Genomic DNA, 23,724 nt, shown 5'->3' with positions numbered 1-23,724 from the left:
ATGACGCTGCTCCTCCTTAATTAATTAATAAAACAAAGATGAAAGCATGCTCTGTTTATTCCAACGCTCTTAATAATGCAATTAAGAAGGTCAATTAGTTCGTTACAAAAGACAAAATTGCATAAAACAGAGAGGAAAATATTTATACGAGTTAAACGTTTCCGAATCTCAATAAAGCAGACGATAATTAATTTGAAAATAATCTGACAATAACAACTTAAAAGTTACAAATGAAAATTATGTCCTTCTGTTATGTTTTTGTTTCTTTAATTAGCAGCACTTGAATACCTCGAGTTATTTAATTACGATGCTTTATGTTGGGGTTTCAAACCACAATGAGAGTTCATTTTCCCTTCATCTATTTTTTTTCTCCGATGCTGTGAGAAAAAACGTGGGAGGAAAACAATGGTTCGTAATTTTTCTTCGAGAAAAATAAAAGAGGAACATGGAACGATCGTAAGGACAGAGCCCTCAGGCGCGTCCTCCGTAAGGTCCTATCGGAAGAAACCGTCATTAGACTTTCTGGTTAGATTCTCAAGCATGCCCAAATTAGACTCTGGATGTTATCAATCTAAGTGAAGACATGGTTTAGTGGTTAGAAGTACTCATCTCACGATCGTAAAGTCGTGAGTTCGATTCCCGGCGGGGCGTTCTGTCTTTGAGCAAGACTCTTCATTTCACATTATTCCAGTCCAGCGAAGGCGGTGAGCCGGCAGAATCGTTAGCACGCCGGGCGAATTTCTTAGTTCAAATTCCACCGATTTCGACTTTGCCTTTGCACATACACACAAACACACATATTCACACACACACACACACACACAAACAAACATACTGACACACGCACACACACACACACACACATGCTCTCACACACACACTTTCACACAACACACAAGCAAAATACTAACGCACGCACACACGCACACACATACTCAGACACACCCACACACCCTAACACCCCAACTCACCCCTCGCACGCACACACACACACACACACACACACACACACATACTGACTCACTCACATAGATACAAAAACATAATTCAAAACACATATATGACAACACGAAAATAATTAACATACAGATTCCCCTACCGCCATTTTCCTCCTATTCCACCCTACTTATTTGTTTTTTCATCACTCCCCTCACGTTTACCTTCCCTCCTAAATTCCTCAAACCCATATAATTAGATACAGTGACATTTACATCGCAAACAACAACAACAACAACAACGACGACAGCAGCAGTAGCAGCAGCAACAAAAACAACAAAAGCAGGACGAGAAAAATAACAGATAAAAAAAGATTAAATAACTAAAAATTCGCCATAATTATACAGAACACCGCCTCTCCACCAAAATGCTACAACAACCGACCAGTAGTTTTTGGACCGTTATTCTGATGATATAAACATGTTTATATATATATATATATATATACATACATACACATATATATATACATTTATATACATACATATATATATATATATATAAATATATATATATATATAAATATATATATATATATATATATATATATATATATATATATATATATATATATATATATATATATATATATATATATATATATATATATATATATATATATATATTCTGTTTCTTAGCGAATAATGTATGCGTGTAGTGAATAACGTATGTGTGTGTATGTATGTATATATGTATGTATGTATATATGTATAAGTAGATGCACATGCCTTACTTTCCACGATGAATATTATTCCAGTTACTTAACTAAATTATTGTATAAATGGTTGAGTATATCGCGGCCACCTCCACTCTGAACATTATCATAAAGGAGATCAGGAAGATATTTCAGTCATGAATGAATGTATATATGTATGTATGTATATATATATATATATATATATATATATATATATATATACGTGAAACTCCGAGTAACATTATATTTCTGCTGCTTTTTGATAAAGTATATATATATATGTATATATATATATGGGAGAATTTACGAAAAAAACAACAGACGAAGACAGGTGGTGTAAACAACAAATGGATGTATTAGTTTAACGCTCGGGAATAGAGAAAGTCTTTGACGTTTCGAGCCTACGCTCTTCAACTGAAAGGAGCACAGAAAGAAATAAGGAGAGAAACAAGGAGAGAGAAAAATATAAATGTAGTGGTCAGCGATCTATCATGGCGAATATATATATATATCAATAACATTTACATATTGAGTCTGGGTTGTCTTATGTAATCTACCAATGACATTTGCATATTGAGCCTTGATTGCCTTACGTAATTCTACCAATAGCATTTACATATTGAGTCGGGGTTGTCTTATGTAATCAACCAATGACATTTGCATATTGAGCCTTGATTGCCTTACGTAATTCTATCAATAACATTTACATATTGAGTCGGGGCTGTCTTATGTAATCTACCAATGACATTTGCATATTGAGCCTTGATTGCCTTACGTAATTCTATCAATAGCATTTACATATTGAGTCGGGGTTGTCTTATGTAATCAACCAATGACATTTGCATATTGAGCCTTGATTGCCTTACGTAATTCTATCAATAACATTTACATATTGAGTCGGGGTTGTCTTATGTAATCAACCAATGACATTTGCATATTGAGCCTTGATTGCCTTACGTAATTCTATCAATAACATTTACATATTGAGTCGGGGTTGTCTTATGTAATCAGCCAATGACATTTGCATATTGAGCCTTGATTGCCTTACGTAATTCTATCAATAACATTTACATATTGAGTCGGGGTTGTCTTATGTAATCAACCAATGACATTTGCATATTGAGCCGCGGCTGTCTTATATAATGCTATGATTAACATTTCTTACGGTGCACTTCGTTAAAACACCGAACATAGTTTATTTTCTATTTGCTATTTACTCTTCTCACGACCCACTAAAATGCCACACTTTACGCTGTTTGTTTGTTGATTAGTTGTCAGATGGTAGGTTGGCTGGCTGGTAAGTTGGTTGGTTATTTGGATGGTTGGTTGGTGTGTATTTCTATGTGTAATTATTGATGCATTTTTTTATGGGTTGTTTTAGTTTTTGTTTTTTTCCTTTCTTTCCCACTGAATTAGTATCATTTGCCGTCACATACCACACAACCGTCAAAACGGCCTTGTATTCTTATGATTATATTTAATTATACAACTGTCCGCCATCCCTTTTCTCTCCCTCCGCTTCTCTTTCTATCCTTCCCTCTCTTTATCTCTCTCTCTCTCTCTCTCTCCCTCTCTCTCTCTCTCTCTCTCTATATATATATATATATATAGATACCTAGATACTTATATATACATGTACACGCACGCACACATATATGTATACATACATACATGTACATATAGATAGATGTTTGTATGTCTGTGTGTCTGTCTGTCTGTGTGTCTATCACATATACACATGTCAGCAAACACAAGCAGCCGAGAACTAATGGCTCGTCAGTTTCTGCCGGAAAATTTCAGTTGAAACGTAAAAATAGGAAAATATTTTATCTAACGTATTTTCCGGTGTATAAGCCGCTATTTTTTTTTTTTTTTTTTTTTTTTACCTGGGAAATTTCGTGTACGGTTTATAGAAAGGTGCGCCTAATGTGTGTAATTTTTATAAGTTTCAGGAGATCGACTGATTCCACTGATACTTTTTTGCGGCTGCTCTGTGTTATCGTTGTCGAGATGTTTCCAAAGTGTCTGAAGATCAACACACAACTGCAACCTGTTTGTTTTTGTTTTTTTTTGTTTCTTTTTCGCAGGGAATTTAAGAAAGCAAAACACAGAACAGAAACAAGTGTAAGCCAAGACTGACATTATTTCTGATACTAGAACTAATGTCTGAGGAGCTCAGGAGTATTTGAGAGAAACAGCTTTGTTTCCTTGCCTGATTGCAATAACGATACAACAGACGTTGCAAGGATGTATGCATGGGCGGTGTTACGTTAAAGGGAAACGGTAATGACATGAAGCACGGTGAGACTTGTGTTAAATGTATGGATGTCAATAGACAATCATTCAGATCTTGTAGCTCGACCAACGGCGTTAATGATTGGTTGGTTGGGTAGCAATGCACTTAGACACGATGGCAGAGTAGTGATTTATGAACAGGGAAGCTGTGAATGTTTTGATTATAGACATAGCTGAGGTTTGTGAGAGGCGGGCTAAAGCCGAGAGCTAAGTAGTAAAACAAAGATATTTGCTGTTTCGATGAAACGGTTACAACTGCACCCGTTACACGGACGACGGAAGGAATATGTGAGCTGTACTGAGGAGGGAGGTGACGAAACGGTTATTACCTCCGGTTGACTGTAACTGGATAGTACGCCCCACAGAGCCAACTGTTTGCAATGTGTGTGCATGCGTGTGTGTGTGTGTGTGTGTGTGTGTGTGTGTGTGTGTGTGTACGCATATACTAAGTTCAGACCTTCTCTCTCTTTTTTCTTTCTTTCTCTCTCTCTCTCTCTCTCTCTCTCTCTCTCTCTCTCTCTCTCTCTCCAGTTCTTATCCACATTTGTCTGTATTCGGGATCTTACTCTTTCGGTCATTTACCCAAAATTCATTACCATAATTAAGCATAGGCACCCAAACCGAATTGAAGATAGCAAGCTTGGTTTTTTTTTTTTTTTTTTTTTTTTGCTAACCTGCTAATGATCGAATGCGGGAGCTGATGTATTACTGTACCAGCACCTGCAATTTTACAATCCAATCCATATTGCAGTTTTCCAAACCAAACTAGGATTTATATATTCGCAGTTCACAGTTCGAAAAGTAACCGTTTTGCGTATAACTTACGCTCCACGGACAACACTTTCAATACAATAGAATAACCTCACACATTCACTTTCTGCATAACTCTCAGATATTCGTGATCACTGCCCTTCATCCCGGCAGCTCATGCCAATACATTATATACACAAACGTTACCCAGACTTAAGACAACCTACACATTGTACACCATCAACTCCAGATATAACACAAACCATGAAGGTTAAATACTACGAAATTAGCAGTTAAAAAAACACAATTTACTGAACAACAACTGTTCCTGTGTTCTTGTGTATTCATGTGGATGTGTGCGCGCAGAAAAATATAGGTTTGGATGCATAGATATAAATAGACACACACACATACACACATATGTATATATAATCTATATGCATATATATACGCACACACACATATACATATATAAACATATATATGTATACATATGTACATATACATATATACATGTATAGATATATTCGCATGCAAATCTATTTGCACACACACATATATATATATATGCATATATAATCTATATGCATATATATATATATATATATATATATATATATATATATATATATATATATATATATATATATATATATATATATATATATATATATATATATATATGTATATGTATATGTATATATATATATATATATATATATATATATATATATATATATATATACATATATATACGTATATAAACATATATATGCATACATATCTACGTATATATACATGTATAGGCATATATACGCATGCATATCTATTTACACACACACACACACACACACACACATATCAACGACGACAATACCTGCCGCAGTCACCACCTCCACCACCTTAATCACAACCACCATACCACCAAGCTTCTCAAGTAGAAAAGTTGAATGTGATTGATAAACATATGTCGGCTCACTTAAAATACCACCGAGACCACTTCTACATCGCCACCCCACCGCCACATCCGTACCATTGACCCCCACCCTCCAACCGGTCGTACATACCCGGGCCTTCTTATAATTCGCTATAACTGATTCACTTTAGCAACACACTTTCATCATACACAACATCTGTCTTCGTCGATCTTTCCCCTCTCTCTCTTTCTCTTCCCCCCTCTCTCTCGGTGAGTTTTTGTGGTTGTTTGTATCTGTACACAAATGGGTTGTGTGAGTGTGTTTAATGCGTATATGATTGTTTCCACATATTTCTATGGAGATTGTATAGTAAAAACGATCTATACTATTTCACTGTATATTTATATATTTGTGTGTGTGTGCGTGTGTGTGTGTGCGTGTGTGTGTGCGTGTGTGTGTGTGCGTGTGTGTGTGTGCGTGTGTGTGTGTGCGTGTGTGTGCCTGTGTTTTAGACAGAATGTTGCACAGGAGACCGACAAAGGAACGTTCGAAAAACAGGAAAAACACACTTTGAATTTGAAAGTGAATGTGGTCCAAGCTCTCATCAGCTGTCGACCAGATAACATCACGATTTCGACACCTTCTGATAATATTGCTCAATTGTGTTTGTGTCACAAACATAAGCGGCTGCTGTTTAAATGAACAACCATTACATATATTTTGCTGGAAGTAGTCAATAAAACTAGTCAGAGAAATAAAATGTCACCGTTTTATTAGATTCTGCAATGACTCCTTCATCAAATTTTATAATCAAACAATGAAGAATGTTTACAATTTGATAAAATAGATTCTTTTATTTCCTTTAAGTTTCCTTATTTGACGAACTGTTTGTTCTTGATCTGTAGACAGTATTTTATATTTGGTCTGTAGTCAAAGGCGCAGGGGTGGTTGTGGGGTAAGAAGCTTGCTTACCAACCACATGGTTCTAGGTTCAGTCCCACTACGTGACACCTTGGACAAGTGTATTCTAATGTAGCCTCGGGCTGACCAAAGCCTTATGAATGGATTTGGTAGACGGAAACTGAAAGAAGCCCGTCGTATATGTGTGTGTGTGTGTGTGTGTGTGTGTTCCCCACCGTCGCTTGACAACGGATGTTGGTGTCTTTAGCTCCCCGTAACTTAGCGATTCGGCAAAAGAATCCGATGGAATAAGTACTAGGCTTACAAAGAATAAGTCCTGCGGTCGATTTGTTCGACTAAAGGCGGTGCTCCAGCGTGACCGCAGTCAAATGACTGAAACATGTAGAAGAAGAAAGGAAGAAAAGAACTGGAGCAGAATCCTCTCTGTTGTTTGTGGCAATTGAGTTCATTTCTTTCCTTATCGTATTAAGCCAGATTCAATCCCTTTTAGAATGATCCCTCATCACATCTGTGCCTTATCAGTTTCATCTACCCTTAAGAATTCAGACGGGTAGATCCGTCCAACATCTCGAATTTCAACGTCTGTGTGTAATTTAACATTCTTACTTTTAATTAATATGATTCTTCTTTGAGTAGCTTCGGTGCATTCTTCAAATCTCCGAACTCCTTAAAAGATTCAGAACTGGATTCCTGTATAATAATCGCAGGGTTTCCAGTAGGACGTTGCCCCTTGTTTTAAATGGGTTATCATCTGTTCTACAGAATGTGTAACCAGTTGTAACTTCGTTCAGTAAATTCGTTAATGGCGTTAAATACAAGAAGAGGGGTGTATGGAGAATACCCCGAAAAATATGGGAACAGGATTCTTTCTACCGTTTAATCTTTGTCTTGTAGTAGCATAGTTAGTGGTTAGAGTATCGGGTTCAGGATCACCAGGCCGTGAGTTCGATTCCCGGCGGAATATATATATATATATATATATATATATATATATATATATATATATATATATATATATATATATATATATATATATATACATGCTCGTGTGTATCCGTCCGTAACTGTGTGTGTTGCTGTTGCATGGATGCACAGCAGGGTGTATTTATAGACATGCATGGTTACTTATGCGTTTTGGTGACGTATGTACGCATATGTACATACATACATGCATGTATATGTAAGTGTGTGCGCGTGTGAACTCAATTGAACATAAATTTCACTATATATATATATATATATATATATATATATATATATATATATATATATGCATGCATATAAATAAATATATATATATATATATATATATATATATATATATATATATATATATATATATATATATATATATATATATATGCATGCATATAAATAAATATATATATATATATATATATATATATATATATATATATATATATATATATATATATATATATATATATATGCATTTCAGCCCCTTTCTCTACTGGCTCGTATTTCAAATAAAACAATGTTTTCTCTTTCCTCTCTTGTGCATAGACACCCGCATGTATAAGCACATTTCACACACTCATACACAGAAATGCGTACACATATACACATGTACATACGCTCCCACACACATACACACACACACACACTTGGGCGTTTGGTCACACACGTAGTTGTAGTTGTAGTAATATTAGAAACCCATCGGATGTGATATTTACTCAAGTTGAGATGTTTCTTATTACATAACCCTCCATGTTCTATGACCCCAGGGACTAATATAATTATTAATCCAATGAAATGAGAGCTAATTCTTATTATTTTTAAGAGGTGGGTGGGGGAATGAATGCCAGCAGCAGTTCTGATCTGCTCCTTTGCACACTCTGTTGTGTTAATGCTGCAAAGGAACCACTCCATGTCGAATACAAAGCCGATTGATTTATTTTAGAATAATTACGATAATCTTAGAATTAATTACTAGCATGCGTAATTAATAAAGCAGGCATATACACACACACACACACACATATATATACACACATACATACACACACACACACACACATATATATATACACACTCACATATATATATATATACATGTATGTATATATATATATATATATATATATATATATATATATATATATATATATATATATATATATATATATATACATATATATATATGTATATATACAAACATATATGTATGTATACATACATACATGTGTATATATACATTCATTCATACATATATTATTATTATTATTATTATTATCATTATAGTTATTATATAATAATAATAATCATAATAATAATAATAATAATAATAATAATAATAATAATAATAATAATAATAATCGATAGGATTGAGGTAACTCCTCCAGAAGGTATACAGAAGCAAAAACAAAAAATAGAAGAGTACCTTTGTTATCAAGTGAACGATATCGTTCACTTGATAACAATGGCACTCTTCCTTTTTTATTTCTTTCTTTTTTTCTTTCTTTTTTTTCTTTCTTTTTTTTTTTTTTTTTGCTTCCGTATACCTTCTGGAGGAGTTACCTTAATCCTATCAAATATTAGCAAAAATGACGTAGATTGACAAGTTTATTTTTTGAACCTGTGAAGGGTACACTAGATGCCGAAATATCGTTTACTTGATAACAATGGCTCTCTTCTTTTTATTATTATTATTATTATTATTGTTATTATTTTTATTATTATTATTTTGCTTCTAATAATAATAACATCGAAAAATACTTTAGGAATAAGAATCCAGGTTCGAAATTTCCCCAAGACACCTGATGAAGGCTGGAGGGTATATCAACTGAAATGTGTTAACAACAAACAAGATGAGGACAAATATCCGTCAAATGTAAATAATATAAATAATGTGAAGGCATAGTAGAAGACACTTGCCCAAGGTGCCACGCAATGGGACTGAACCCGGAACCATGTGGTTGGTAAGCAAGCTACTTACCACTCAGCCACTCCTGCGCCTACATGGTATGTTTGTTTCGAACCCTCTTATATAACGATCTATTACTTTTTAATAGTCCAAATGGTCAAATTTGTTTTTAATGACTGATGATCTATTTGACTTTCTATGTTTTAATGGCCTATTTAATTGTGTATTAATGGTAATTTTAATGGCATATTTGCACAAAACGAAATTATGACGTACAATTTTTCTCTCTACTGGGAAAACAAAAAGCATTTGTACCACTGTGACCCTGAATTCTTGAGTGAGTGTTTGTTAACTTGAAAATATTCAAGAAATTGTGACATATACTATATTTGCTACTCAACAAATCTTCTATAATGGCGTTTACGAGTTTATTTTATGTAACGGCTTGTTAGATTTCAATATGTATTTACGAAGCATAACAACCATATCCTGACTTCACACAAAGCATTTATTCAGCTTGGTATATTATTTGGGTTTTTTTTTTTACTTCGCACAAACTTTGTTTTATTCTGTAAGAGAATTACATAAGGCTTGTGAACATCTGCAAAGCTTACAAGTGGTTCATTGTTCTCTAAAAAGTTAATGCTCGTTTGCATCGCCTTTAATCAAAACATCATCCTACAATACGTGGGCAATACAGGCTAGTCTGTAGCGAGTAGCCTCTACAGAATAGCCTCTGTAGCAGTGATCCGCAAACGTTCTTTTGCCACGGACCGGTTTCATACAAGAGAATTTTTCCACGGTCCGGCGATCACGCGCTTAAGAAAATACAATTAAGTGCATAATATATAATTTTATTTAAGAGTAGATAGGCACACGACAACTGATGAACGGTCCTTTCTGTGTATTTACTTGTCCTGTTTTCCAATTTTTTCTCGTTGTTTACGTATTTAACTCATTTGTTCACGTATTTCATGTTATTTTCACCGTTGGTGACGTCCTGTATCCACATATGCATGTATATATATATATATATATATATATATATATATATGAATTAGAAACAGCTCGATGTACATAACAAACTTGAACACACGTACACAAGGTGTTTGTGTGTTGTGACTGTGTGAATCTGCTGCTTTTTAAGCATAAGATAATATATTCTCAATGCACCTGGTGTTAAAAACACCTGAAAGTAAGTCAAAGGCAAGTGGGAAAACTCACATCAGATCTCTTTACAGAGCAACAGACATCGATTTTTCGTTGTTGCTGTGACTTTTCAATGCCCCGTACCGAACAAGGCCTACTGCAAGCCATATCGCCCACTATCATTATAAGCTAAATGGTTTTAAAACGCCGACCCGCGAACTGACAACACCCCACAGCATGTGTATGTGTGTGTTCGATTTTCTTTATATATATATATATATATATATATATATATATATATATATATATATATATATATTTATGTCTATATGTGTGTGTGTGTGCTCCAGCATAACCTCAGTCGAATGACTGAAACAAGTAAAAGAATTAAAGAATAGAATATATATATATATATATATATTGTTATTTACACCACCTGTCCTCGTCTGTTGTTGTTTTTTCGTATAGTCTCCCATATATATATATATATATATATATATATATATATATATATATATATATATATATATAATACATATGTGTGTGTGTACAATGGGTTTCTTTCAGTTTCCGTCTACCAAATCCACTCACAATGTTTTGGTTGGACCGAAGCTATAGCAGAAGACACATTCGCCAAGATGCCGCTCAGTAAGACTGAACCAGATACCATGTGGTTGAGAAGCAAACTTGTGGGTATTCTCTTATCTGCCATGCGATTCCCTTCTCTAAGCTGGGGCCAAAAAGAATGTAAAAATAAAAACAAAATCATATAAAATTAAAATAAACAAAAAAAAAAACGCAACTCTTCAGGAGTCTCGCATTCAATCCAAGGGAGCCTTTATCTCACGTTTTGTTTCATATTACAGAAACCAGATGTCGCCAGTAGTTATTCGGAATTTTTTATGTGGTGGGGGATGTTGTGGAGGGGAGGGTTATGTGTTTGTTTTTGCTTTTTCGCTTGTTCTCATTTATTTTTAAAAAGACAGGCTTTTAAGAAAAAACTGTCTTTTTAAAACTAAACGAAAACAAAATTTAATCCAGTGATTGACTCGCACATACATACACACACTCACATACACATGCAGTTGCATACACACACACATACGCACACGTATACACACGCATATATCCACATACACAAACAACTCCCAGACAACAGACGCCCACCCTTGCACTCTACCAAATACAGTTGCATGCGAAAACTCACACGCTTCGTTTTTTTTTTTGTTCTTCTTCTTCTTCTTCTTGTTCTTGATCTTCTTCTTGTTCTTCTTTTCCTGCGAACCAAGATAAGTATAGACCACATGATCTCATATGTACTTTGCGGGTGACAACGAAATGCCTAAGCTCGTTGTGACGGTTTCAAGTGTTCGCTGTGATGACCTTCCAGTTACAAATGTAGAACGGCAAACAGCTTTGAAGGGTTACAGGTACTTTTGTAACTGCACTCTCTCGTGTTGTGTGTATACGTCTATATATATATATATATATATATATATATATATATGGCTTTCAGCACATACACTCACAACACAATACACACATTCATACGTTCTGTAAAAGTAGTTACATGCGTGTGTGCGTGTATATATATATATATATATATATATATATATATATATATATATATATATATATATATATATATATATATACACACAATATATATATATAATGTGTTTATATGTATGTATATGTATATAATATTACATATAATGTATGTATATATATATATTATATTTTATATATGTATATATATATATATCATATAATATATGTGTGTGTATATATATATGTGTGTGTGTGTGTGTGTGTGTGTGTGTGTGTATACAGAGAGAAAGGAGGTAGCAATAGTTACTAGTACCATCACCACCACCACCACCACCAACGTGAGCTCCACACTATTAACACCAGCACCACCACCGCTACAGCCACCTTCCTCTACACCACTACATTTGATAAAGCCATTAAATTCACCGGCGTTCTTCATCCTTCTCCTCCTCTTCCTCTTCCTGTCTCCTTCTTTTCACCTTCATTATTTTCACCATCATCACCACCACCACCACCACCACCACCATCACCATCACCATCACCATCATCACCATCACCATCATCATCATCACCATCACCATCATCACCATCATCATCATCACCATCATCACCATCATCATCATCATCATCACCATCATCATCATCATCATCATCATCATCATCATTATCGTCATGGTCTCCGACGACAAGGACAACAATTACAACACTGATAAAATTTCCAGGCTGTCTCTCCCACTCTCCTTCACACACTCTCTCTCTTTCTCCCTCTCTCTGCTAGAAATATCAGCTAATCTACCTCGTTTCACATTTTTAAAAATAAGCGAACACATTAGGTCGGGTTGTCTCTAATACACGATCTGGAAAAATCGTTGGGAGTGTCACGACTGGAACAACGGCTTTGATCATTGATCAGTTTGATAGGGGCTGTCCTGAAGCTGGATGAAATCAACATCAAACACAGCGATAGTAGAAAGAAAGAAAGAAAGAAAGAAAGAAAGAAAGAGAAAGTGAGAGAAAGATAAAAACGAGAAAGAACAAAATATGTATGTGTATATATATATATATATATATATATATATATATATATATAAAAATATAAATATATATATATCCATACATATATATATATATATATATATATATATATATATATATATATATATATATATATACAGAGAGAGAGAGAGAGAGAGAGAAATAGATAGATAGATAGATAGATAGATAGATAGATAGATAGATAGATAGATAGATAGATAGATAGATAGATAGATAGATAGCAAAAGCGAAAGGAAGAGAAAAGCAAATGAGAAGAACGTGTAATGGTAGTGGGGAGAGGTTGATAATCATAAAAAGTTCCTAACCCTTGAGAATGAAGAAGTTTTGTGTCAAAGACTTGAGAAGAATTTCTTGTCTGCTACCAGCTTAAAAATACCATAGGAATTAGGCATTAGAGGAGGGTATGAATGGATGTGAAGAGGGTGGGGGAAGAGGGTTCGGTTGTGGTTTTGAACAAAGGGGTCGTTGAATTTAGGAAGCCACCCCCACCACTAATGATGGTGGGGGTAGAATATGAATATATGTACAGAGTGCGGTGAATAAATTGTCGTCTAAATTACGCAAAAAGGAAAATAACACTGACATCTCCTTTTAACAGATATATTTACCAAAATTACATAAAAATATCTGGAAATACTAAGGAGTTAATTTATTCAATAAAATCACCATCGGCTTCAACCACAGCCTCCAGACGACTTCGGAATCTCCCGCAACTTTTCTGGACGGTCTTCTTTAAGTTGGTGAATGCTGTCATAATCCTTGCCTTCAGTTCGTCTTTGGTGTTGAAAGGAGTTTTGTTGGTCTCTCGCTCAACTGCGCCCCACACATAATAATCAAGGGGATTGCAGTCTAGGGAGTTAGTGGTGACATGGTCGCAGAAATTGTCTGACAGCCATGACTGGGTTCTTATGCTTGTGTGGCATGTTGCAGAGTGTATTTATGAAGACGTGTTCTTGTATTTGTCGAAACACCCGAAGGACCCATCACTCAGATGAATACATGAGTACGCCCTCATAAATGAAAGATCCCCTGTATTAAATAGGAAATACACGTAGAATGTAGTGATACCCCTATATACACAGTATATACAGGCAGATTTGTTGGTACATTATGTAGGCGAATATATATATATATATATATATATATATATATATATATATATATATATATATATAAAGGCATTACTATACATGAATGCCCTTATATAAATAAAAATTTTAGGGAATAAACGATGGATTTTTCCCTTATGAGGTTTTTTCACGCTAGCTACTTGATAAATTCTTATAAAAGACTTTATCCTATTATTGAATTATATATATATATATATATATATATATATATATATATATATATATATATATATATGTAGGTAGGTAAACAGATAGGTAAGTACATAGGTAATACGGACAGACAAGTCCACGCACACACACACACATACACAAAAGGAGACGAAAATGCATGACCATATACACATACACACACAAAGACACACATGGAGCCACACATCCATACTCAACAGACGCATGTACATCGTCACACAAGCCCTTTCTCAAAAGCTCTCAAAATCCAAGGATTCTCAAGTCTAGATATGTCTTTTCAATCTCATCTTAATTTTCTCATTTGACGACACACCTTAACATTTATCATTTCTTACTCCTTAAGACTCCGTTAAAACATGACAGCATTAATTCCCTTCTGTGTATATTCAAACACGTCTGGAATCCACCACCCACTGTTCTTAACATTCGCACATTCAGCATCTTCATCTTACCCCTAAAAGTCCCACCCTGACGCCAGTGTCACCATCACCCTGTTAACATCATCATTTACTTCAGAACATTTTTTTCGTTACCATTCCTAGTTTTAAAACTTATATCTATTATTCTAATTATTGTGTCATCATTTTCTCTCACATTCTCACCCTACATTATCGACATCAATCCCCACCCTTTACTGCTTTCTGTTTTTTACATTTCAACCTTCTTTGCATAAGAGTATTTGAAATTATTTTTGCGGGTTTCAACATTTTTTGAAATTTTGCTTTATGAAAATCTGAACGAATAAATTTTTCTTGAAGGCTTTTTTTTATATTTTTTTCTTTGGGTACTATCGCTGAAATTGTCCAAAGATCTTTTCAGTGTCATCTTAATTTTTCTGAAAATTTCTTCCGTTAACTCTTGATATAATTACCCTTATTATTATTATTATTATTATTATTATTATTATTATTATTATTATTATTATTATTATTATTATTATTATTATTATTATCATCATTATTAATTTATTGCCCACAGGAAGCTAAACGTACAGAGGACAAAGAAGGACAGTCAAAGGGATTAAGTCGTTTACATCGACCCCAGCGCGTAACTGGTACTTATTTAATCGACCCCGAAAGGATGAAAGACAATGTTGACCTCGGCGAAATTTGAACTCAGAACGTAACGGCAGACGAAATACCGCTAAGCATTTCGCCCGGCGTGCAAACTATTATTATTATTATTATTATTATTATTATTATTATTATTATTATTATTATTATTATTATTATCATTATTATTATTATTATTACATTATACATTCCTACGGTCTGGGTTTGTTGTTTTTTGTTGCTTACTTCGTTTTGTCGGGCACTTTACGTCTGTTTTCGTATTTTACAACCCCAGTGCTTATGATATTTATTTGGCATTGCTGTATGGTCACTATCTCCGTTTTCCTGATGTATTTTTTTCCTTTTACGTGCTCTATTTCTTTTTCTTTTTTTTTTTTTTTTGCGTGAATATATCTCCATATGTTGACTAGTTTATTAAGGTTCATTGCTCTATCTAAATCTTTATCTAGGTTATTTTTCTTCCCGATTTTATATGTATATGTTGTTGCGTTTTCGTTATGTGGGTAGAGTACTGCTGTAAAATAAGCATGTAGGATTGAAATATATTCCTCATGCGTCCATTTATACTTTTTAAAATTTTATTTGCAGGACATGAGGAATAACGTCCGGTTCTTTATTTTGATGGTCATCATTTTCGTAAGGTACCGGTGCGATCATTTCTTGTGTTCAATAGTTTTGCACGTAAAGTTTTTCGTACTTTTTGTGTTATAAGTTTAAAAGTACGTACTTCCTGTTTGTTATCCTTGGGTTAAAGAATGCGGCTTAATAAATCTTAATCGATTTATTTTTAAATATTTAAAAGTTTTTTTTACTTAGGCGCTGTCGTGGTTGTGTGGTAAGAAGCTTACTACCCAACCACATGGTTCCTGGTTCAGTTCTACAGCGTGGCACCTTGAGCAACTGTCTTCTACTATAACCTCGGGCCGACTAAAGCCCTGTGAGTGGATTTGGTAAGCAGAAACTGAAAGAAGCTCTTCGTATATATAATTTTTTTATTTTATATATATATTTATGTGTATGTGTGTGTGTTTGTCCCCTACCATCGCTTGACAACCGATGCTGGTGTGTTTATATCCCCGTAACTTATTGGCTCAGTAAAAAGACCGATATTATAAGTACTAGGCTTACAAAGAATGAGTCCTGAAGTCTATTTCTTACCCCTTTAAGGTGGCGCTCCAGCATGACCGCAGTCAAATGACTGAAACAAGTAGAAGAATAAAAGAATTCCCTACATTCCGCAAAGGTCACTCCTCTTCATCTATGGTCAGAGCATGCACCTAGTTTCAGTAGCCTAGTTTGAAGCAAACAGCCTACATCCTACACTTAACATAATAATTAATGGAATCACTTAGCAATTAACATTCGCACCAAATGAGCATGAAACGACAAAGTATTAATTAAACGACCAACTCAACCCTTCGCTATGTTCCTACATATATCTACGAACCAAAGCCACTTAAAGCCTTGTCTTCTAATCATTGATGCTTGACCATTCTTCAGAATTGCCACTCTGGGAGAAAACACTTTTCAAATGACCACTTAATCCTTTTATTGTGGAAATCAGATATTTTCAGTCAAAATTTCGTTGTTTAACTTACAAAATGCAGTTTTAAATATCATTCTATCTTTTGTCGAGGAATATCATGTTTGAAACTATTTTCTGTTGAGATATGTCAAGTTTACTGAGGCAACATAACTTGCAGAAAATACCAACTCTATTTTCTTGATAGATAATTAACATCATTATGGCAATAAACATGAGATTTAATTTCACAGTGAATGACTTAAGGGACCTTGTCAAATGTGATCAAATACATTCCAACCATGACTGTCCTACTTTTTTTCCAGAAAAACTGAATTCAGGGTCACATTATCCAATGTTCTCTAATTTTATTTTAACCCTTTTACTGCAGAAATCAAACACATCCATTCAACATTTCATTACCATTAACTCTGAAAAACAGTTTTATAAACCAATCTATCTTTTGTTGAGGAATGTAGTGTTTGCAACTTTCTTTTTGTTGTTAAAATGTCAACTTTATTGAGGTAACGTGACTTGCAGAAAATACCAATTCTGATTTTTGGTAGATAGTTAAGATCATTACTGGAATAACAAATTAATCTTGAAGTGACAGCTTTAAAATAACTTCCAAAGCTGGAAGTAGATTTTATTTTCAAAAATCTACCAACCGTAAATAAAATCTTTCAGTTCATGGAGACAACATAAAAGTATATACCAACAGAAACATTTCACTGTCTTGCGTCTGAAGAGCATCTAAAAAATATCTTGTGGTATTTCTTCCGATTCTTCGCTCTGAGTTCACAAATCTCCGCCAAGGTCGACAGCAACGTTCGCCTTTCATCCTTTCAGTGTCGATAAAATAAAATACCAGTCGAATACTGGGGTCGAAGGTATTAACTCACCCCTCCCCACAAAACCGTTTACCGGTTGTTTTGTTTTTTTTTGTTCTTTTGCTTGCTCTTTTGCGTTTTGTGTTTCTGTTTTTGTTCCAAACAATTTGTAATTATCTTCTGCTCTTAAACTGTGAGACCACAACCTTGAAATATGGTGTGATATATTATTCATATCTTTACATCGTCTGAGTAATATTAACATCGTCTGTGTGTGTGTGTGTATGCATGAGTGCGTGTGTGAGTGTGTGTAGGTATTTATGCATATACGTACGTAAATATATTTGCAAGAAAGTATGTGTCCATGTATATATACGTATGTATATGTGTATGCATATATATGTGTATGTGTGTACGTATGTATGTATATATATATATACGCGCGCATGTATATATGTACGTACGCATGCGTGTATATGTATGTATGTATGTATGTATGTGTGTGTGTGTGTGTGTGTGTGTGTGTGTGTGTGTGTGTGTCATTATTCAGTTTAATTTCAAGATTTCTTGCCAACAGAGAAAGAGCCGGTTTCTAACCTAGATCCAAGGTTCTTTCATTGGAATTTCAACATCAACAACAGAGTGTTTTTGTATGTATGTATACATGCATATATATATATGTGTGTGTGTGTGTGTGTGTGTGTGTGTGTGTGTGTGTGTGTGTGTGTGTGTGTGTGTGTGTTTGTGTGTGTGTGTGTGTGTGTGTGTGTGTAAATGTATATAGATATGTATGTATGTATGTAGGTATGTCTGTATGACAGGCGAAATGCTTCCATGAAAAGCACCGTTGTCATCCGATTTCTTACTTCCGCACTCTCTCCTCTCCAGCCCAACAAAAACAAACAAACAAATAAATGCAACAATAAAAGAATGTTTTGAGACAATGTGACACAGTTTACTTCCGAGATGTCTACCCAATCGCTACTCGATCTCCACCCGTTCCCCATCCGTTCCTCGCCCATTTGTTGTTGCTGGTTCTATATGTACGTAACCTAGCCTGCTTCTCTCTAAGTAGACCATGTAACGATGGGAAGTTCACGCAACTAAGACAGAGAGAAAACGGGTGGCAGGCATCCTTTCAGAGTGGGTGGGAGGTGATGGCATAATGGTCTCGGTGGTGGCGGTAGTGGTAGTGGTTTGTGGTGCTGCTGCTGCTGCTGCTGATGGTGGTGGTGGTTTTTTTGATGGAGGTGGTGGTGAAGGTTTTTTATTGTGATGGTGATAGTGGCGGTGGTGGTTTTGGCTGTGGTGGCTTTGACAGTGGTGGTGGTGGTGGTGGTAGTTTGTGGTGGTGGTGGTAGCTTGTGGTGTTGCTGTTGGTGATGTTGGTGGTGGCCGCGGCGACGGTGGTAGTGGGGATGGTTTTTGGTGGTGGTTTTGGCAGCGGCGGCGGCGGCGGCGGTGGTGGTATTGATGGTGATGGTGGGGGTGGGGGTTGTGGTGGTAGTAGTAGTAAGAGTAGTAGTAATAGTTAGTACTAGTGGGATGGTAGTAGTAGTAGTGGTGGTGGTGGTGGTGGTGGTGGTGGTGGTGGCGGTGGCGGTGGCATTTCATTCGAGAGGTCTCCTCAAGGTACATTACACAGTCTTCGGCGCTCTAACAATACACCCCGCAAGTCAAGTTGGATACAACAAAGATTGCATTTCAATAATTTGAAGTGACATAATTGCGATTTTAAAGAAATTGAAAATAAATTATTCCTCTCCACTCTTTCTAAATACACTTGTGCTTTGCAACCCCTGACACTAACAAGATCCCCCCCCCCCAACCCCACCCCATAATTGGTTGCAAGAGGTTAACTTTTCCGTTATTGTCCCTGTTGAACTTGTGCCTCCATCCTAATTTCGCCTTTTTCAAGTTTCCCTTCTAATTGCCTTTTCTTTTCCTGTTTGTTCCACTTATTTATTCCATCCATTTGAAACCATTGTCAAAACGGTTGACCCTATTGAAAGCGCGCTCACCACTACAGGCAAGTGGTAATATACACACACACACACACACACACACACACACACACACAAACGCTACTACCACAACCACACACTCATTTTTTTTTGTCTTTTATTCGTTGGCTGATTTCATTTGTTGAACTATGCCCATGGCGGAGCATTACCTTGTAAGGTTACGCCCATTACAGCAAAATATATTTGCCAAAAATGTCCCGGGGTCTCACTAAATCTAATTCCACGAAGTTGTGGAATGATCTTAATCACACAGCCATACCTACGCCTATATATATGTATGTATATATATATATATGTATATATGTATATATATATATATATATATATATATATATATATATATATATATATATATATATATATATATATATATATATATATATATATACATATATATATATATATATATATATATATATATATATATATATATATATATATATATATATATATAGAGAGAGAGAGAGAGAGAGAGAGAGAGAGAGAGAGAGAGAGAGAGAGAGAGAGATAAATACATACATACATACATACATACATACATACATACGTTGGTACATACAGGCAGACAGACAGACACGTAACAAACACACACACTCACAGACACATACACGCACACACACACACACACATGAGACTCTCAACCTCTTCGTTAGACACATCAGAAGCACAGAAGGGATCCGTTTACATTCTGGCGAGCTGGCAGAATCGTTAGCACGCCGGGCAAATTGCTTAGAGGCAATTGCTCGTTCGTCTTCACGTTCTGCGTTCAAGTTCCACCGAGGTCGACCTTGCCTTTCCTCTTTTCGATAAAATAAGTACCAGTTGACCACTAGGGTCGATGTAATCAACTTACCCCCACCTCTGAATTTGCTGGCCTTGTGCCGACACTTCAAACCATTATCATACATAACTTAGATGGCCATATTTAACATATTTTTTGTAAAGCTTTTGTTTTCTTCATTATAACAAACAGATGGAGGCGCGTGGCTCAGTGGTTAGGGTATTCGGCTCACAGTCGTAAGGTCGTGAGTTCAGTTCCTGGTGGTGCGTTGTGTCCTTGAGCAAGACACTTTATTTCACATAGCTCCAGTTCACTCAGCTGGCAAAAATGAGTTGTACCTGTAATTGAAAGAGTCCAACCTTGTCACATTTTGTGTCACGCTGAAACTACGTATGTCTGTGGAAAGAGTCTCATCAAGAATCTTGCAAAGCAAATACAAAAGCGAAGTGATTTAAAATATAGAAATAATAAATAAATGCGGTGATGAATAGAATGAACCGAGTGTACACACATCACCCGTTTTAAATTCTTTAGATCAGCGAGTACACTATAGCGGGTGCAATTTCGATTGGCGCCACTCCTGAAAGACGCAGTAGTCCACGTCATGATTTCGTATTTACTGCACCCCGATTACAAACTAAGGGATCGCCTACTTCTACATCCTACAGGGGTTTATTTAAACAAAATCGCACCCCCTACAGCGTATTCGCAGGTTCAAAAGGGTTAAGAGATATACACACATGCTAGATTCTGGCTCTTACCTCGAACGAAGAGAAGGCTTGAAAAGAAAATTCAATTCCGTAGACATTTAAACATCTTAAGCAACAACAGATTGATCGTTAATGATAATCTTATGCAAGAGAAGTAATAATGAGGTTTTGAAAAAAAAATGTTAGATGAGAGATTAAATCATAATGACTATCGTTTCATGCAGAAGACTTGAGTTAGTGGGGAACTGGAGAAAGTTGACGAAATTATCTGATTTTGTTGATGTGAGAAAGGAAGCTGTAGACTGCAAACAAGAAAAGTTATATATATATATACACACAGATAGATTGATAGATAGATAGAAAGCAATATATATATATATATATATATATATATATATATATATATATATATATAGAGAGAGAGAGAGAGAGAGAGAGAGAGAGAGAGAGAGAGAGAGAGAGACGCGTATAATGTTTGCTGGACGTGGGGTAAGACATAATTAGCATTGATCGGGAAGATATTTCACATTGAGAAACGGTGGAGAGAAAATATATAGAAAGCTAATACATCGTTGTTACAATGCTGTTGGCGAGATATTTTGATCCTGGGGCTTCAAAGATGAACAGGATCGAGTGTAAGCAGCTAGACGGATGCTTGGCGATATCTGCAAGTGAAAATAGCGTGAGCAGAGACCAACGCATGCGTGCATGTGTATATATGATAGGAGAGGTTATACAGGGAGAGATGATGATATGGAGAAGACTAAGAAAAAGGGTGCGGAGAGAGTGTCTGAACGTTATGTGTGTGTGTGTGTGTGTGTGTGTGTGTGTGTGTGTGTGTGTGTGTGTGTGTGTGTTCTATATACATGTATATGCTTATGTGTACATATATGTATGTACGTGTATACAGATAGATAGATAGATAGATAGATGGATAGATAGATAGATAGATAGATAGATAGATAGATAGATAGATAGATAGATAGATAGATAGATAGATAGGTACACTGAGCAAGATATACACATATCCATACACTTATTCTCACATACACACATACGCACATATACATATGTATTCACGCACATACACTTGCATACATACATACATAAATACATACATACATACATACATACATACATACATACATAGTGGGAGAGGAGGGGGGCGTTTAATGGAACATGTCAATTCCTTGCGAAATGCGATACTATGTACGGTATGGAACGGATGACTTCGGTAACGTTTCTTTTACTTTTAGCACCAAAAATTATTTAACTTTGGATTTCGGTGTGGAATTATATGGCACATGGAGCCGACGCCGGCGTTTCGTCCGTCCTGATGTTCTGAGTTCAAATTCCACGAAGGTCGACTTTGCTTTTCCTCCTTTTGGGGTCGATAAAAATAAGTACCAGTCGAGCATTGGAGTCGTTAATATCCACCTCTCTTGCTTTAGTGTGTTTTATACGTATGATACTAAAGATATAAATATGTCATGTGCTTTTTGCATGTGAATAGACAAATATATTACGTATTCTGAAGTTGACTAAGGCATTTGATACTTGTTGAGTATATACATACTCATATTTCGACATATTCATCCATTCCGTGTAGATAAATACTCAATTTTTGCAACTACTACTCCCAGAGGAATTCTGTGTTGATTTTCACCATCTGATAGGCAATAAAATTCTTGAAACGCAAGACTCGCGACGATAACCTAAATTTTCAAAACATTATGTCAGAAATTAACATTTACGTCTCTACTCTATGACTCAACAGGCATGTAATGTAGCTCCCAATTAATTAATAATTTAATGAAAATTCTTAATCACTTTTGGTGGAAAATACTTAAGTAATGAGTATAACTGTTGCAAGGCGGCGAGCTGGCAGAATCATTAGCACGCCGGGCGAAATGCTGAGTTCGAATTCCGCCGAAGTCGACTTTGCCTTTCATCCTTTTAGGATCGATTAAATAAGTACCAGTTATGCACTAGGGTCGATGTAATCGACTTAATTCCTTTTGTCTGTCCTTGTTTGTCTCCTCTATGTTTAGCCCCCCCCCGTAGGCAATAAAGAAATAAGTATAACTGATGTCTATACTTTGGAGCCCGTATGGATTTTATCATACACACACATATATATATATATCTTCTTTAATATATCCCCACACTTCAATTCACTTAATATTCACAAAACAATCAAATCTTCTTGTTCTTGTTCTCTTCCGCTCAACCCTGTTAGCTCTATATCC

General features: G+C 35.4%; 2 protein-coding genes and 1 long non-coding RNA gene across 6 annotated transcripts in view; 1 reads left to right on the top strand and 2 right to left on the bottom strand.

The window, feature by feature from the left end:
- LOC106868163 (uncharacterized) overlaps positions 1-23,724 on the top strand; it is a 105,429-nt gene that overhangs the window by 7,157 nt on the left and 74,548 nt on the right. Inside the window, exon 2 of the long non-coding RNA XR_016238100.1 lies at positions 15,514-16,558. This is a non-coding gene — a long non-coding RNA (uncharacterized LOC106868163). The remainder of the gene's footprint in view (positions 1-15,513; positions 16,559-23,724) is intronic.
- The window catches only part of LOC106868162 (heparan sulfate glucosamine 3-O-sulfotransferase 5), a 122,292-nt gene that overhangs the window by 41,004 nt on the left and 57,564 nt on the right, over positions 1-23,724 (bottom strand). The gene's annotated exons all lie outside the window — the stretch shown is intronic.
- Positions 1-23,724, bottom strand: part of LOC149131351 (heparan sulfate glucosamine 3-O-sulfotransferase 5-like) — a 46,902-nt gene that overhangs the window by 22,822 nt on the left and 356 nt on the right. The window lies entirely within an intron of this gene.

This window comes from Octopus bimaculoides, chromosome 23 (genome assembly GCF_046866305.1).
Source record: "Octopus bimaculoides isolate indiv1 chromosome 23, ASM4686630v1, whole genome shotgun sequence".
Taxonomy (NCBI): Eukaryota; Metazoa; Mollusca; class Cephalopoda; order Octopoda; family Octopodidae; genus Octopus; species Octopus bimaculoides.
The sequence above is the reverse complement of the archived record's forward strand: the minus strand, read 5'-3'. Positions and strand labels throughout refer to the sequence as shown.